Source organism: Aptenodytes forsteri, unplaced genomic scaffold (assembly GCF_000699145.1).
Source record: "Aptenodytes forsteri isolate BGI_AS27 unplaced genomic scaffold, ASM69914v1 Scaffold155, whole genome shotgun sequence".
Taxonomy (NCBI): domain Eukaryota; kingdom Metazoa; phylum Chordata; class Aves; order Sphenisciformes; family Spheniscidae; genus Aptenodytes; species Aptenodytes forsteri.
The window spans coordinates 4,753,635-4,772,298 of NW_008794446.1; the positions used below are offsets into that span (position 1 = coordinate 4,753,635).

Sequence of the window (18,664 nt, forward strand, 5' to 3'; positions counted from 1 at the left end):
TGTGTGTGTGTGTGTGCAACTTTGCATGAAGTATCTATATCTGCATAATAACTTTTCATTATCAAAAAAGCTGTTGCAAATTCTCATAAGATGAAATAATTATTGCTTTGGAAAACTTCACAAAGTGTTAGATGCGTTTGCAGCTGGACTAATAAATGTGTACTGAGGAGGAGGAGGATGCTCTTTTCAGTGAATGCAATTAGTCTAGCTGGAAATGGTTTCAAATTATCTTTTCCACTGGAAAATGTGTTTGAGCAGGACTAGTTGTGCTGAGGGAGAATCTCCTGGGAGTTATCAGCAAATGTCAGGCTGGTCTGTGTGTCTTTGTCACGGGCATCATTTGATGTTTGCTTGTGTATGGAGACGGATTAGGTTAAAACCTGCTGTTACCATTATGTGGCACTGCGCTCACTAGATGAAAAATCTGTTGGTACCAGGTGTTAGCAAGCTGGCCAATTAATGATGATTGCAGGAAATTAGTTTAAGGGAATATTGTCCACTATGATGCAGATTTATAGAAATAATTTTAACAGATACATAGCACTTATTAGTGCACGGGAGGATCATTCTTGTAGCTGAAACATTAATAACCTGCTCTTTCTTGCGTGTGTTTGAATAAGAATAATGAAATGGTTTTCTGTGGGAGAGCTCTAGGGGCTGATACCCAGGTCAGGAGTCCAAACCTGAGCAGGCAGTTTGGGACTCCAGGCTTGTGATATTTTCACTTTCCTACGGGAACTGTCCCGGATGGTCTACGATGACCTCTGTCATCCTAGGATGTTATTTTATGCACAGTCTTGAGTGAAAAGGGCTATATGTTGGAACTTTTCTTGATTCACTTAAAAGATAGTAAAAGCTGAGACACATGCTTTAAAAAAAAAGTTGTTTCAAATCCTGTCTGGATTTTTCCACAGCTCTCTCTAGCTACCTAAAACAATCCAACACCCTTCCCAATTTAATACATATTTTCCTTAGAAAGCAAGCAACTTCATGTTTCTGTGCCTTGGCAAGTGCATTGCATCAGTTTATACTTTTATATTCTGGTGGACCCAGGTGAAATCCAAAGGTGATAGGAAAAGAAAAACGAATGGCATGTTATTGCTTGCTAGGTATGGCAGAAATCCCACCCCCGGTGGATCCACCACCACTCATTCTCCATCTGGGCACCTCCAGATCACGCAGCAACACAAACAGCATCCGGATGAGGTGTGGCCATACAAGTGCATTTCTGCTGAATTAGTCGGAGCACATAACATGGGATGTATACCAACTTTGTACAACCGGTGATGAGGCAATTCAGTCCATTGCCTGGTACAAAGTAAATGTCAATATTTCTTTAACAAATGAACCGCTAGACTAAATCTATACCATTTTGCTATTCTTACATCATTGGTTGCAGAGTTTTTGTTACAGCACTGGGATCTCTAAAGTCAGATTTACAGTATCATCAAGCCATGGCCTGAGTGAATCTGAACTTATTGGAAATAATACAGTGATGATAAATTTCCCGTACCTTCATTCCTTTCCTCTATCTTTTGTTGGTCAGTACAGCAGGGACACCCCCGATTTGTCCAGCAAAGCAAAACACAGTGTTTTTCCCAAAGCTGAATTTGGCATTGACAGAAAAATGCTCCCACAGAGAAAATAATGAAATTCAACATATTTCAGCCAGAAAGGCCTTCTTAATTTATGTGGAGGAAATCCTAAATGGAAGACGTCTTAACCCAAACTGCTAATAAATGTATAATGAATTAGTGTTCTGTGTTGAACAAATTGCAGTATTTTTATTTCAATAATGTTAAAATCAATCAATTCTCTTTCCATTTTCTAAAATAGCAAATAAGGGTTAAAAAAAAAAAAATCTAGGCACATACAGAAATGCTTTTCAGTGGCCTGTCCTTTAAATGCTGATAAAGTCCTTAAACTAAAGGGCCTTTATAATCCTTATAATGTAAAATGTTTCCTCTTCATGTGACATAGTCTGGTTCTTCTTGTTCCCTTAATTTGGCAGTCTTTTCTCTATTAGATATTGCTACCTAGATAGAATGGGCCAGATTCTCAGCTAGGCAAGCGTGAATAAATAATAACTTCAGTGAAGTCAGTGACATGACCTTGGATTCGTTCCAGCGTGACCGGAGTTGGAATGTGGCTCCATATGTGCAGCTGGCATCCCTGCCAGGCTGGGCGAGGAGGTAAACGAAGAGCTACTGCAGTTGGGCCTGTTGCTAGCGGAAGGATGGCTGCAGTCCTGCCAGCTTCCAGTTGTGCTTTCACCTGCAGCTTCTTGCAAAAGAAAAGATTAAACAGCATGATCTCACTTCTATTCCACCAACTTCGGTTATGTCTCTTCAAACTATGTATGGTTTTGCAGAAAGGTGCTAAATCCAACTACTTGCCGTCATACCTTGTCTAACCCTTTGACATATACCTCAAGCAATAAAGTGCATGTGTTACTCCATTTTCTTTCCTCCTGCTCAGAAAGATTTTAGGTTTTCCTTGATAACTTTTAGGTTTATGTTGTTCTTTACTGATGGTGGTGTTTTAGGAAGCTTGGCTTCTGCTGTGAAAGCGCTGCTCTCTGTGATACTCCGGGACCTCCCCGGAAGCTGCTTCCCCATTCCTAGAGAAAGTTCTGTTTCCGCCTCTGTTTTGTGATGATAACCACACTGTTCCCATGGCCACCTACCCAGCAAAATAATTCCCAGGTCTTTGTTGTGAGGAGACTAATGGGACTATTTTGTACTATAGGTGGGGCTTCCTTACGACCGCTTTGATTTCCCTGTTCTGCATGGTAGGATAGTCCAGAGCTACTGCCCTAAAGAGAGGAGAGGTTTTGTGTGGCTATCTACAGATTCTGTCCGATCTCCTGAAATTCATCCCAAAGGCATAAGCTGGCTGTGTTTCAGATGGGAGAGCCAGCTCATACTGCTGTTGCTGGTCAGAAATGGCTGGTTTATACCTCTCTTGCTGCGGCTAAAGAACTGAATTCTGTGATATTTTTACCAATAGCAATTCATCTCTGCTCGTGGGAAATGCCAAAGCTACAAAAGGATCTTAAGGGGAGGACTCCGCATAGGGTCCGGGGTGAGGCTGGTTTCCTGGTTACTCTGAACGGGAAACAAAAACGCGGTATGTTCAGATGTTAAGGAGTTCATTACAAGTGCTACCTGCTGTGTGGATTTCCAGGGACACTCAAGTCTCTAAACATTCAGCATCACCAAGAAAAACCCACCAACGAAGCCAGCAGGCAGGGGGGTGCCTGTTCTTCTTTTGTGCTTCACGAGTTCCTAGAATGAAGTGTGCTCATATCTACCACTGAAGTGGGGATTAGATGAAGCTAAGGCTCAGCTGAACTGTAGCTAAAATAGTTTCTTTTGAAGTACTTTTTATCATTACTCAGATATTTTTGTGCTATGTTCTGTTCTCAACAACAGCACTCTATTAGTCCAAAATAACTTACTAAATTCTGTCTTTATGGGCACAAGGTTTACCTGTAACACAAAATATTCATACGATGTATGCAGACTAATTATAAAACTTTTATAAAGATTTATAATATTTTATCAAAACTTTGAAGTTTTATAAAATCTTACCTTTTGTAAGTATTGAGCATTCTGTTGCATCTGGTGCTGGTGACAAGGAAGTATCACAGGCTGTTATTTTGGAATAATTAGTTCCACTAGGAAACTAGAAAAATGTGCCTGATTTTTTTATTTTAAAAATGAATATTCTGCTTCGACATACGAATTTGTGAGATGGTGATATTTGTCGTGCAGTTAGTCAATAAGGGTTATGAAAGGGATCAAGCAGAAGAGAAGCAGTGGCTTAGCACATACAAAAGCGTCCACAAATTCAAGGAGGTTTGTGGACCTAAGAGATAACACCTTGGCTGCAACACTGCTAATATCACTGTTTTTTCAGGCCTGAGAAGTATCACACTATAATCTCATAAAATCTCTGTGAAATTGAGGCCTTCGAGTCACCTGAGAGAAGCTGTTCAGAAGCAATGTGTGAAAGGAAGGGAGTTACAGGGCAAAGAAAAGCACTGGAAAAACAGACTCATGCTAATACTACACAAATGCTTCTTGAAGCTGAAAATGAGAAAGCATAAAAGCTGGCAAGGGGAAAGATGAGGGTATGAGTAAGAGTCATGTACCTCTGATGTTGTTTTTCACCCTTTGTGCTATGTGTTTCGTGCCTTAGGGTGAATGAATAATACTCTGTTTTGAAGACAAATTAAGTTACCTTAATTAATGCATAATACATTGTTTTGAAGACAAATTAAATTACCTTATTTAAATTGCTGGTTGTGGGTTCTCAGAAAAAAGGTGTATCCATGTGTCAAAGGTAGGTGCATCATTTGGGTTCACACACTTTAAGGGGGATGTGCAGGGCAGGAGGGAGGTGCACTGCTGAGCAATCCAGACCACGAGATCTCTGGCTCTACCCAGAAAAATTAGAGGGATCCCAAACGCAGCTGATCCCAAAACCTTTACAGCCACAACTGGATTTTTCAACATTTAAACCCCAGCTGTTTCAGTGCCACTGCATTATGTCCTGAAATGACAGCACTGTGAATGGCATATCTGGCCATCACCAAAAAACCCTACCTTTTTCAACAGCTTACGTATCATACAGAACCAGCAACTGGTATGGTTTAAGTTATGTCTGTCCCTCTATGAATAAAGGGCTAAGAACCATTTCCCTGGCATATTATTGTGGTGACACCAGTGGAGGAATTAAGTATATTTCAAACAGGGGGCATTTAAAGACCTAAGCTGTGAGCAAACCAGTGGGACTGATTCTAATATTTCAGAGTTTAGCCAAAGAAAGAAAAGTCTGAAAATAATTTTGGATATTGTCTGTCATCGTCTCAAGCCGAAACTTTAAAAATTCCAATCCATGTCTTTATACCTTGATACATATCTTTACACCTTTATATCTTTACACTTACCTTCATGTCTTCATACCTATCTTTATTAACCAGCAGAATTTAGGCCCACCTAATTCTAATTCTTGGAAACAAATGTGGGTTTATCTTTTGTGCAAGGTAGGATTCTAGCCTTGATGTTAACCAAGAAAATGCATCTCAAAAAAAAAAAAAAAAAAAACAGGCAACTGAAATGGAAAATAATTAAAGGCAACATAAGCATTCATGATTTTTAAGCACTTTGTGAAGTTTTTAATGGGTGGCTGGAGCAAAGTCATTTTGGGTTGAGCAGTGCTGCAAATCCACTAAACCTAATGGGAATAGAAATAACATGTAATTAAGGTGCCCTCCAAACTTCATAAACTCTTCAGAGAACTCCCTCCTTTGTAATTTCTGCCTTTGAAACATTCTGCACTGAAGCACAGCAACAGCAACCGCACACAGCTCAGGCTGGGGAGGAAAGATAAGGATACTCTGCCCCTTGTTGTATCAGGAGAGCAATATTGGGAAGGAGAACTGTGACTATATTTGCTGGAATTTGGCGGGGGTTAAAATTTAAAACATTGCAAAACGCCATAGGAGCTGCGATGCCAATATAGGATTGGGATATCAGTATCAGCATAGTCCGACATGCCTGAACACAAGCGTCAGTGTTGAGAATGCCTGCGCTGTTGGTATTTCATCATTTTAATTGCAGTAATACCTAGAGGTTAAGCTCCACTGTGCCAGCTGCACATGGTCTGTGGCAGTACACCTACACGGTGTGTCTGCACTCCGCAGGTTCTGCTCTACTCGCAAAAAGTACCTGTGACCTCAACTTCAAGGTGGTTTAAGCAACCCTGCCTGGCTGCAGGGCAGAGGTAGGTTATAACCCTGCCCACTCTTGGTGCTAAATCTGAGGCCTCGCTTGAACGCTGCGTTTTCCAACGGCCTTTCCACTATTTCCCCGGAGAGAAGAGAAAATTTTACTCTCTCTGTCAGGAATATGTGGGTGTGAATCCCTGCAGGCTGGGGAGCGATGGCACCATGTCCTGCCGTGTCCACAGCAAGTGCCCTCACCCCCGAGAGCATTGCACAGGCTGCAGGAGGCACAGCTGCTGCTCCCTCCCACACCACCCCTGATTTTAGCGAGAGGGATCCCAGGGGATGCTCCGGCACTCCTTGAAGCAGCATCTCAGGCACGGTGGAAGAGCGCTGCATTGTCCCTCGGGCACCATTGCACTCAGTTACTCCATCGCCTGTCCAACAAACTCAGGCACCAAACTTCAACACCTTAAATTATGCTGCTAGGATCAGGAGCTGTGATGCCTCAGGTGGGTATCCAAGTCCAGCATGCTAAAACTCACCCAGAATTTCCAAGGAAATAAGTAAAAATAACATTCCTCCTCATGTTTTCGGCTCTTGCTATCTCCATCCCAACATGGATTAAACAAACATACAGGTATTAGCAGAAGGGGATGCCGAAGGGTAGGATGTCTTATATAGATTATTTGCACGAACAGCTCATGTGTAGTCAGGAGCAGTGTTTTCAAATGCTGCCAGCTTGGCTGCCCAGTACTGAAGCAGAGAGGAGCATGCCTCCTCCAGGTCCTCAATACAATTCTCTGTAACACTGAAGTTGGCAGTCTGTAAGTGATGTATCTACTCTTCATTGCTGCTCTTCACTGGGGTACAAAGACCTTGGGATGTATGCACTGTCCCTTTCTTACATTTTGAAGTTGACTTCCATTTACATTTTGCCCCAAACCTTAAATTGCCAAATGCTTCTGAGAAGCATCTCCATGGAATTGAGATGCTGCTCCATACCCTTTGCAAATGTAAATTAACTAATCTTGCAGGAGTAATTTACAGAAAAGTAATTTCCCTTTATCATGACAAACAGTATTGCAGTATGAGAGTAATGACTACAATTTAAGCAGCTATGAATTGTGCATTAGGGAGCTCTAGGCCTGAATATTGCTCACAATGAAATTTAAATTGCATTTTTTCTGCATCTAGCTGTTTATAAATAACACTGCTGTTACAACCACAATAGTCGTTTTTGTCACCAATTTCTTATTGTCACTGACAGTAGAAATAAAAGATCTAGCTAGCTGATGGTCAGTGCAGTAAATAGAGGTTAAAATACTCTTTATTACACTCAAACTTCACTAGAAATGGGAACAAACTGAAACCCTAGATCCAACCACAGCATGAAGTGTAAGTGCCTTGAAAACCTAAGCAAACATTTAGCAGCTAGGATCTCTTTCAATGGCTAGTAATACAAAAAAAAAAAAAAAAAAAGGATACAAGGCTCCTTGAACTCTGTCATATAAATTGAGATCTTGATACAAATTTCTGGCTTGGACCTAACTCTCAACCTGCCTGGCAACTGTACTTAGATGCAGAAGAATAAGTGGTTTAATATGTATTGTAGTAGCCTCCAAAACCTGCTGGATCCTGCACACTCAAGGACTTGCACAGGTGTGCTGTAAGCTCTACAGCTTTCAGTCATTTGTAATGCACTCCATGCTTGCATCCATGGTGCAACAACCTGCTTTGACAGTGCAGGCATCCCACGTGCATGCTGCTGAAATCCTTTATTTCCAGTTAGCTTGTTAGACTGATCTTCCTGTGAAGAAGCGATAACGAAGGGACAGTCCTGCTCGTGGTTTTGATATGGCTACTTTTACAACTCATCAGCGTGATAGAGTACACTGGCAATCCTCTCTTGCCTGTGGCAGATCTTCCTGGATGGTTGGCGCTCAGGGTCTGGCACCCGTTCTTTACGTGTGTTTTACTATGTGTGGACATGCAATCCATGAGGGCATTTCTTAACAACGTCAGAACAGGTTAAGCTGCCCACGCAGCTGTAGTCACAGCCATCTCCATGCTGCGTTTTATAGGTGGGGTGAGCATGGGCTGTCCTTTACCCCATGGACAGTGATGCTGGAGCCGCAGGTGGTAGAGGCAGCCACATCTGCAGCGGGAGCGTGCTGGTCTTCAGCGTTCTTCCTTCAGCCTGGGTGCCGTACGCATATACCCAGCAGCTCCCAGCTTCTTGGAAATGCTTTGTCTGAGAAATGCAGGGCTGCCCAAATGGTAGGAGAGGAATGCAATAACCTGTTTTCTTTATATATATTTAAAATATCTTTTATTGCTCTACAGTTGAGCCATTGCCCTCTAATTTCTCACTGTTTTTACAATAGGAATGAGTCTTCAAGAAAGGAAAAAGAGTGTGTTGAAGCAGGGGGTGGGGTTGGTAAAGCAGCCATAGGAGATGACATCAAGAAATGCAAAGTAAAGCAGACATGGGCATTGCTGTATGATGTGTGTTGGCTGCACTAAATGGAAATAAGCGTCTATTACATTTTTATAAACCAGGCAAAAATAATCATAGGTAGAGATAAACTAGCTTCAGTGTAAATACAAGCTCTGCTGCATGCTGCTCTGTGATAATGGGATAATTTACTGATGTAAAGAACTTTTCTTCGGCAGTCTGTGAATTAGCTAACATAGCTGTGTTTGCAAGATATAAAAAATTACCCTGGTTTTCTAATGGCCCTCACAGGGAAGGAGTAAAGGAACTAAAAGATCAGTGGAAAAAAAGACAGGCTGAAATAGCAACAAAGAGGCAAATGAATAATTTCATGCATGCAGCATTCTGTAGGTTTTTTTGCAAGCGTCCCCAACACTGTTTTCTGTTCCTCTGACCCTTTCTTACCACTCTGCAACTTTAGAGAGGTACAGATATCACAACTCTCTAATGCCTGTGAAGGAGCAAAAGAAATAAACAACCTAAAGATGCAGATCCCTATGCTGCCAAAAAAGCGTAAGATCATGATTAATGGAAGAAATAGTTTCATGTGACAGCTGGTGAGAATTCACCTTGAAAAAAGAAATATTCAATCTGAAAACATACACCTTGAAACTGGTTGTAATTGAAAGCCACTACAGTAGAGCAAATTGGAAACCTTTTAATAGTGGCTAAAATATTTTCTCTTTAACTGAGACCTGCATATTAGCTTCAGTCTGAGAATAAATATTTTGAGTTAAGAATTTTTTGATAGAAATCTATAATTACCTTTGCGATATTGCTGGTATCCATCTACTTAGCAAAGTCTCTGACTTTATTAGCTATTTAATCATGTGAAATACTCTCTTACCAAATGCTTAGGGAGAACAATGTCTCTGTCAGATTCTGCAGCTGTTGGGTTGTGTGTTTAATAACCTGTTATATTTCAGACCCTGTAGAAATTAGTCACTGAAACTGTTCTTCTTTTAATCAATCCCCAGATTAAAGATATAGCCAAACTAAATCTTTCTTTGAAGCTAGCTTCACAGAGTTTTCATCCTCACCTAAGATTTAGATTACCTCAAAGTCTCTGTCAGCAATCTGTGTTCCTCCAAAATGGTTTAAAATTTGTGCTTTTAGGGTCATGTCCTTGTGTCTGTGGCAGCTGATGGGGACTCTGCCCTGACCTCAGTGGGAGCAGGGATGGGGAACTCCTGGAGCTGTGCCTCCGAGTGCGCTGCGGAGCTGCGGCACCCGGGCGTGATCTGGCCAGCAATCCTATCTGATGATGAACCTCCAAACTGCCAAGAAAATGATGGAAATAAGGCCACACTTGTCAGTGGGGATGTAGCTTTGATGTAAATGGGAGTGACTGACTCCCAGTCCCTTTCCTCCTTTCTCCATGAGGTTGCCTGCTGGAGTCAACCTCAGGCAACATGACTATGAGCTGGGGGAATATTATTCTCCATGCTCTGGCCAGCTCCATGTCTTTCCTCCAGGAGACACTAAGGGGACAGAACTGCAACGGGAAAGTCTGCAGAAGTTTGGCAGGGCTTAGAAAGTATGCAAAAATGTTAGAGACCATGTGCCTGATTCTCCTGATAGAGCTGCACCCATAAGTAAATCCCACATCTTTTCTGCACGCGAGGTGTCTTTGGCCAAGTTAGTCAAGGAGGCCAGCCTTTGCTACCTATATTATTTGGCTAACAGCAATAGGACTGAGTCAGCGTCAACAGCTTGTAGAGCCAAGACAGCTAAGAAAAGCCTTCTGAGGAGCCCAAGCCTTGTAGGCCAGCACAGTAAGGAAACAGAAACACTGGGATTCAGAACAGGGAGGGTAACTAATGCTAGTCTTCATCTAAAATAGCGAATTATACAGCTGAGGAATGAAATAACCTAGTATCCAGTTTGTTCCTCTGCCACTGCCATTCTCCCCGTTGCATTCCTTTGCCATGAGTTCAGCCCATATCATCTCCCCCCTGTTGCTGATCGCAGATTAAGCTAGCTGAAAGGCGCCGAGTATGAGGCAAAGTGCTGCTTTTCACAGACTGCAAGCCAAGACCGCTTAGTGGGTTTCCCAAGCGTTAGGACTCCAGGGACTCCAGGGCTTATGGCTGGTCAGGGAAGGTTCTGCAGCTGCCTGGAGGTGGGAAAACAAAACGGTGTTTTTATTTTTACATTGTTAATGAGACATCAGGGTGGGTCTCTACAGCTGGAAAGACAAAGGGCAAATGGCGGTCAGGGCTATTACATTGATTCAACAGATGTCTCCTAGCCTTCCTGGAGATGATGGTAATGAGAGCAAATAGTCCCTAGCCCTGCCCGTAGTGAAGACTTTCTATGTTAGGAGGACTTTTCTTCATGGTACAGTGGTCACACTGACACTCAGATGGCTTCACAGCCCCACCTTGATCCACACTTACTTACCTGCACTGAGGGTTGGGGAGATGAGATGGCAACAAAAACCAACAGGTCGAAGTAGAATAACTAGAAAGTAGAAAGCAGAAGTAGAAATAAAAGTCCACATTCACCTAACCACTGTCAGATGATCATGAGCTGCAAGGCACCACAACAGAAGTAGGTTTCAAGGAGAGATTTTGAAGATGAGTTTACTAAGTTAGCTATATTAAAAATTAAAAGTTAACTATATTTAAAGTTTTTAACTATATTAAAAACTATGTTTAATGTTTACTAGGTTAACTTTGCATGTGAGTGGAAGGAAAGCAAGAGAGGCAGATGACAGACTGGAAGTTGAATCTGCTGCTGTTAGCTGGGCAAAGTGAGGAAAAGTCAGTCATGTAAGCTGTAACATTTGATAGAAAAGGTGAGCTCAAAGGGAAGGACCTTACAGGGAGGACCACAAATCCGTGTCTGTGGGGAGGATGAGAGAGGATAACAAGTTGATCTTCTGAAACCAGGATGCAAAGAGCTTTTTTTTTGTATGGGTTTAAATCATAGAATCATAGAATAGTTTGGGTTGGAAGGGAACTTTAAAGGTTAGCTAGTCCAATGCCCCTGCCGTGGGCAGGGACATCTTCAACTAGATCAGGTTGCTCAGATCCCCGTCCAACCTGACCTTGAATGTTTCCAGAGATGGGGCATCCACCACCTCTCTGGGTGTCCTGGTTTCGGCTGGGATAGAGTTAATTTCCTTCCTAGTAGCTGGTACAGTGCTGTGTTTTGGATGTAGGATGAGAACAATGTTGATAACACACCGATGTTTTAGTTGTTGCTAAGCAGTGCTTACACTAGCCAAGGACTTTTCAGCTTCCCATGCTCTACCGACTGAGAAGGCTGGAGGTGCACAAGAAGCTGGGAGGGGGCACAGCCAGGACAGCTGACCCAAACTGGCCAAAGGGACATTCCATACCATGTGACGTCATGCTCAGTACATAAACTGGGGAAAGCTGGCCGCTTTGTATATTCTTATTATTATTATTACAATTATTATTAGTAGTAGGTTGTTTTTTTTTTAATTATTAAACTGTTCTTATCTCAACCCACAAGTTTTCTCACTTTCACTCTTCCGATTCTCCCCCCCATGCCACCAGGGGTGGGGGGAGTGAGCGAGTGGCTGTGTGGTGCTTAGTTGCCGACTGAGGTTAAGCCACAACACTGGGCAACCTGTTCCAGTAGTTCAGAGGGTGTCTGAATATTGCAATGAGGATGGGATGCTGGCCTAACATTACCAGGATCTGGCCTTTACAGAGCAAGATACAAGCATAGGCAGCCTAGAGAGAGGACCCTTTTGGTGATGCCTTGTGGAGGGAGGACCCTTTTGGTGATGCTTTGTGGGCTGTTGCATTGCCACGGCAGCAGTAAAATGAAGGACAAGAATGTCCAAGCAACTTTTTAGTGGCATTGCATCTAACATTAAGTGTGTCAGTAGCCCACTTACATCATACTGCAGGGCAGTCCAAATTGTTTTAATTACTTTCTTTAGGAAGGTTGAGGTGCCTTTTGCCTTCAGGTAGTGTCCAGCCTTCCCAAGTCTGGTTCCTGCACATTCTCAAAACTTCTGCTTTCTGTCCGGCCTTCCAGTTGCTTGAACATTTTTTGTCCTTCTCTTCCTCTGGATCTTTTTCTATGCTGGCTTTTCTCTCTTGGTGCCTGATGAATGCGTTGTCATATCGACTGTGGCATATTCTCTGAATTAACTCTTCTTTAAAGCACTTTACTACCAGGTAGCTCTCCGGGGAAAACTGCCTCTTGTGCTGTTGTCTGTTTCTTTTGTCCCAGAGCACATCCTCGCCCAGGTTCAACCATATCTGTTTCACAGCTCCTTTATTTGATGTCACTTCTCAGTCCTTCCCACTTTTCTCCTTCCTGCACCATTGTTTTAATTCTCTGTGTTCATCTGATTTACGCTGTCAGCTCTGCCAAAGCTATTTGGCCCAATTCTCATCCTAATTATGGAGATTTACTCCACAAAGATGGAATAAGAGGAGTTATTATGGTATTGCTGATACATCAGGATCTGAATCTTGGACTGATTTCTTTCTTTCAATAGCATGCATCATTTTGGCAATATAATTGGACAATAACCTGCTTTCCTTTAGAGTACTCAATACCAAATTTGAGATGAATTCTGAAAAAAACCCTTCTTATTGTAATTGTCTGTGTAACAAATGATGTCATCTGGCAAACAGGAGTCACAAAAGAAGCTTCCAGTCATAACTGGGAATAACATGGTATTCCCTGTTGTGTAAGCCTCCAAACCAACATGACAGACAGGCTAGCCTTCAACGGCCTACAGCAGGGAAGACTTTAAAGTCTTCTTTTGAATTTCTAAATTTCTAAATTTCTTTTGAAACATTTAAAAATATTTTGAAACTTCAAATGTCAGGAATAAGGAGGAGACTGGTCATTGCTATCTGGAAGATGCGAAGCTACAGAGAGGAATAGTGTAAATCCTTCAGTTCATCAAGAACAAAATATTCTTCCATTAAATACAGCTTGAACTTTCCCTAGTGCTTCTTTTTCATCTGATGTTCAGCTCACCGAACCTACATTTTCTCAAAGCATCACACTTTGGCTGAAGACACAGCATGGCTTCTTGCCAGATATAATGATTTAAAGGTATTTGTATGCTTACTTGCCTTGCTTTGAATGGACATAACTGCTGGGTTTTGTACCGTCAGCTCCTTACATTCCTGCAGCAAACTCTTTCCTGTTACGCTCCGGGTCTCCCAAGCTCCTTGCCTCTACAGGTTAGGGGACACTGAAAAAATGTGCAACCCTAGAGTGTGATGACAGCTTCTGCAAAGCATGTTGTTGACTGGTGCTGATTTGAGCATCAGTGGGTCCGTCAGATAATGTAGCCATGTGCCCAGAGGCTGCCCGGGAACACCTGCTGGGGAAGCGGTTCCCTAGCCAGCGATGCCTTGTGTACATCTGAGCTGACTCACAGGTGGGAGGGAGAGTCTCCAGAGCTGCTGAAATCCTCTGCACAAGATATCACACAGCTTTCTTCCATGGAACAGCAGGGAAAAAGAGAAGAGATACAAATAAGGGTCTGTAGACCTCCATAAGTAATAAAAGGACAAAGAAACGCTTTTGCTGAAGCTTGGTTGCCTGCTTGGCACACTCAGTGCAGCTTGGGGGACAGTGCAGCACAAAAGCCGTGGATGGGAAGCACCTGCCGACCGTACGTGCATGTTTTCTTGCAGGCTGCACCCTGGTGACCGCCATTGTCTTCTGCTGTGATATGCGGCTCAATCCTTTTCCCGGCCACATTGCTGCTGTCAGGAGATGGCATCAATAAAGGAAATCAGCTGTGAACTGACATGGGTATAACACTGACAGATACTAAAAATATTTCAAAGCCATTCAGCATCTTCTCTTTTCTGTGTGGATTCACTTCTTCTGACCCTTCATGGTCTCCCTGACCTTGCCATGTGTCTGTGAGCTGCTGACACTTCAGCCATGAGTTATGACAGAAATTATGGATCTGTGCAGTCCTGTTTTATGATGATGATTTATCGTTTGTATTACAGTCATGCCTAGAGGCCTCAAGCAAGATCAGGGCCTCATCGTGCTAGTCACTGTATAAACATGTATTAGGAGACAGTCCTGCTCCGAAAAGATCACAAACAAAAGGTGGGAGGAGGAAAAGAAACGCAGAGATGTGAAATGCATTCCCCAAGGCAACCCAAGGATAAGTACCAGGGCAGGGAGCAGCCACGCTCGCGTCCCTTGGCTCCTGCCTGCCCGTGTCCACGTGGGGCTCCGCCGTCTGCTGCTCCTCCACATCCTCCTTGCCAGGAGCTGTGCAGGGGATGGCATGTGCCTGCTTCGTCATGCCTCTGCCCATGGCCTGAAATCAGGCACAGCGTGCCAGGAGGCACACCTCTGCCTCCTCCGCACGGGTGCTGCAGGTGCACTGGTTCCCACGCAGATCACTGCTTCTGCTGTGCTTCCGAAATTATTTCTTTTCATTGTTTTTTCACCATTGACCTGACAGTCATTGCTACCAGCTGAGTTGTTGGTTATTACCTCCAAACTGAGATCGGATGGCTTCATGCCTTTTCAGAACAAAATAAAACTGGTAACTTAAAACAATTGCTATGTGAGATATAGATGCAAGATATCTTTGGTGCAACAGCAAGACTGACAATGTACTAAACTGAAAGCACAGAGACGTACTATGGGACAGCTGCATCCTACCTCCACTTACGGGGCTTGGCCACTTCTGGCTATGCCTAAATGCTACTCTTGCTTTGCCTTTGCAGCAGCTAGGGGATAATTGGAGTGCAATGTTTTTCCTCCTTTTGTAATTGTTATTGCGCTTGGCATTATGACCAGAGCTGTTCTCTACATATAAAAATGCAGTTTCCAGAGCTTAACCTGAAAGCTGGCTGTGTCGACTAGCATCAGTCCTGTGTTAATATGAATTATACATTGAATATTGCTTTGAAAACATTGTGAGCTAACTCTCCTGAAATGCGAAACTCTATATAGGAAAGGAAAATGAGATGCAGACTTGGCCTGAAGATTTTCAAAGAGGAAAAAGCCAGACTGCACTTATGAAAATACTTGGTTATGCTCTTTAGAAAAACAGGGAAATAATAATACTGAGAGAGCTGTTCTGCCTCTTACTGCTGATGATAGGAGTAGCAGTACAGCAGTCAAGAGTAGGCAGACATGCTGAGATGATATTAGGGTGACAGGTAGGTAGTAAATTGTGGGGCCCTAGTGGGCTGTGAGGGCTTACAGGAGACTCTCCAATGCTGGCTAGACTCCAAAGCCTGCTAGAAGAATCAAAAGATGCTGCTCCCAAAGAACCTGGAAAGCGTGAGCTGCATCTAAGGGCAACGGAAACATTGGCAGGCCAGCAAGACCACTGTCAGAGCCACACAGGGGGGCAGCCTGCCCTTCCGCGACCTTCTGTAATGAGGAACTTGCCAGAGAATGGCACGACTTTTATCTCCAAGCAAATATTCAGGCTTCATCTTGCAACATCTGAACTGTCTTTTGGTACTTTTATGACAGAAAGTGCAAACTCCAGCTAAAACAAATATATCCTCCATTAGCTTAATATTAACACTGCATCTGTGGCAGGTGAGGCCAGGCAGACATTTTCCATCTATCTACTCAATCTTCAGTGTAGTTCAAGAGCACAGCAAAGAGCGGAATCACAAATACATCCAGGAGTGTTTGCAAAACATAGGAATTCCTCTTTTCCACTCGGAGCCAGGGAGCGTCCAGACTTCCCAGCCCCACCTGCACCTTTCCCAGGCATGCTCCACCAGCTGCTGTGTGTGTTCGTCTGACTCTTCTCTCTTCATAACACAGTTCAGCCGATGCTTATTATATCTGCATGATACTGTCACCATATAATGCCACGAGGAGTGAAGACTCTCCCCACAAATGTGTTTAAAAGATTTTATACCACTTCATTCTTTTACATGGTTGTACATAAAGTCATAGTAAGCAATCAGCATCAAGTCCATTCTCCCGGCAAAGCGGTCCACCAGTGCCTGATTCCTCATCCCCAGTAGAAGCGTTGCTGCTATTTGATTCAGAATTTTCCATGAATTCCCTGTTGCCATCCATCAGCTCATGAGTTTGACATTTTCTGCCATTGCCTGAGTAAAGTAGTGGTTGTTTTCTCCAGCTCCTTGAAAGAGGGCTGGTTCCTGAACCGGCATTTATTACCAGCACAAGCCTTTTTTTGGCAATGAAAAACCAGTCACTGAGTGTTTTCCATGTTGTGTTGTCTACTTAATATCCTCATCCTTCTTTTTTTTTTTCTTTTTTTAATTCCTTCTGTAAAATGGACGCAAGGGGTGGTACTGCCTTCTCTGCAGTCAGTCAAACCACTGCCCCATGCCTCAGTGCAGATGTCACACATGCTACGTACTACATTATGCACTGATGGAGAAACAGCCTCAACCCAAAATGAACCGTCAAACGAGTCTGCTCTCACCAAACAGACATTTTTATGCCTTGTCTATGTGAGCCAGCTATTGACAATCCCAGCACTTTGGGCTGGTTTTCCTTTCCCTTTGTCGTCAGAGATGTGAGGGTGATCTAAGCTTCTTCAAGTGCGAGACAGAGCAAGTAGTACACAGAATTTTATGGTACCAGGCTTTGCTACTTCCACTTCTTAGGGCGAAAATCCATTTCTGACATGGCACGTGGTCTGTAAAACAGCTTAGCAGCAGGTCCCTTGGGGAAACCTGGCAGAGCTGAGCTGCCTGTGGGGCTGCTCTTCACTGCCTGAAGCTCAGACGCCCAGTCTGCCATGAGGCCTCCCTCCTGGTCAGGGCAGGGGTTGACCCCTTCTTTGACAATGCACAGTCATAGAATCATAGAATCATTAAGGTTGGAAAAGACCTCTAAGATCATCGAGTCCAACCGTCAATGCAACACCAGCAGCAGCATGAAGAGGTTTGGGGATCAAATCAGCATCGTTGACTGTTGTGGAGACATACCCATAAACAGCTTGGCTGCTGCACTTCTCGTGGGCCGTTAGCATTTACCAAACAACCTAACGCTACAGCGTCAGCCAGCGATGTCTTGCAGACTGGATCACAAGCGTACTCATTGACTGCAGTGGCACTGTTTGTAGGAATAAATATTACACCTGTGAGACCTCTAAGACATCGAGTCCAACCGTCAATGCAACACCAGCAGCAGCATGAAGAGGTTTGGGGATCAAATCAGCATCGTTGACTGTTGTGGAGACATACCCATAAACAGCTTGGCTGCTGCACTTCTCGTGGGCCGTTAGCATTTACCAAACAACCTAACGCTACAGCGTCAGCCAGCGATGTCTTGCAGACTGGATCACAAGCGTACTCATTGACTGCAGTGGCACTGTTTGTAGGAATAAATATTACACCTGTGAGGTGGAAATGTGTTATTAAAGCCATAAAGATAACACCATTGCTCCTAAGTGGACAAATTTATTGCAGTGTCTGTTACTGTTAAATGGCAAAATTACAGTTGTAACAATATGGAGATATAAATGTAATTGTGTATAACATTGTGTAATCATTAAAATCCATATAAATTTTGCGCACTCAAATTAAACACAAGCGATTACTGCTTGACACCTGAAACATTAGCATAATAGTCATGCCATATGGTTGGCATTTTCTGTTTTTTATATCTGTCACTCTTCATTCTTGTCAGCTGCTCAAGAGAACTTGCCAGATAATGTCTGCACCATTGCCAAAAATGTCTAACAGCTGGTGTGGTACTGGTTAAACACTCCGTAATGTTTTAAACTTTAGTGCTCCCATCTATGCATTAGAGAGCTGGTTCCTGGAGCAGATGTTTAGCTTTGTTTTTAAATTAACTTCAGTCTGCTTTTGTGTCAGTGGTGTGTTTTTATGCTCCATCATGCTGCTGCCTTCTGTGAGATAAATGATCTCAAATGCATCCTGGTTCTGACAGCCTTAAAACACATAAACTGGCATGATAAACTCTGTGTTAAAAATGCACTCTGCTGTCTGCTTTGGTACCTGACATGGGCTTGGGGGTTGGACTTGAGCTGCAAACTTACAGAGACCAGTTCAGACCATCTATTAGCTGAGGCGTTGATATCTTAGATTTTCCCGTGTCCATGTGATCCTCCTTGCAGCACGGAGATGTGTATCTGCTCAATGCCCTCGGTGCCACTGGCCACCAGAGCCCCTCTGTGAGTCAGAAATCAGCATGCAGGGACCTAAATGCCCAAATGAGTCTCCTGAGGGACCCAAACTGTAATGTGGGCTTAAAGCACAAGCACTGCATGGGCATGGTTTAGAGCTCTGTGTCCCCCCCGAGATGGGGAGAGGGCAGCAGGGTCCATATTGGCACCCAGGCTTGCAGCTGGAGTGCAGCCACAGGCCTGAAACCCACCTCCATCTTGCAAGGTTTGAGGCCACTGGTGGACGACTGGGAGCAGGAGACATGTATATGACTCTGTAAATACCCTTTAAAACAGTGCTAATGACTGAACCAGGAATTCT

At 43.4% G+C, this 18,664-nt stretch overlaps 2 protein-coding genes across 2 annotated transcripts in view; one reads left to right on the forward strand and one right to left on the reverse strand.

The window, feature by feature from the left end:
* The window catches only part of RFC3 (replication factor C subunit 3), an 85,536-nt gene that overhangs the window by 50,942 nt on the left and 15,930 nt on the right, over positions 1-18,664 (reverse strand). The gene's annotated exons all lie outside the window — the stretch shown is intronic.
* STARD13 (StAR related lipid transfer domain containing 13) overlaps positions 1-18,664 on the forward strand; it is a 303,961-nt gene that overhangs the window by 925 nt on the left and 284,372 nt on the right. The gene's annotated exons all lie outside the window — the stretch shown is intronic.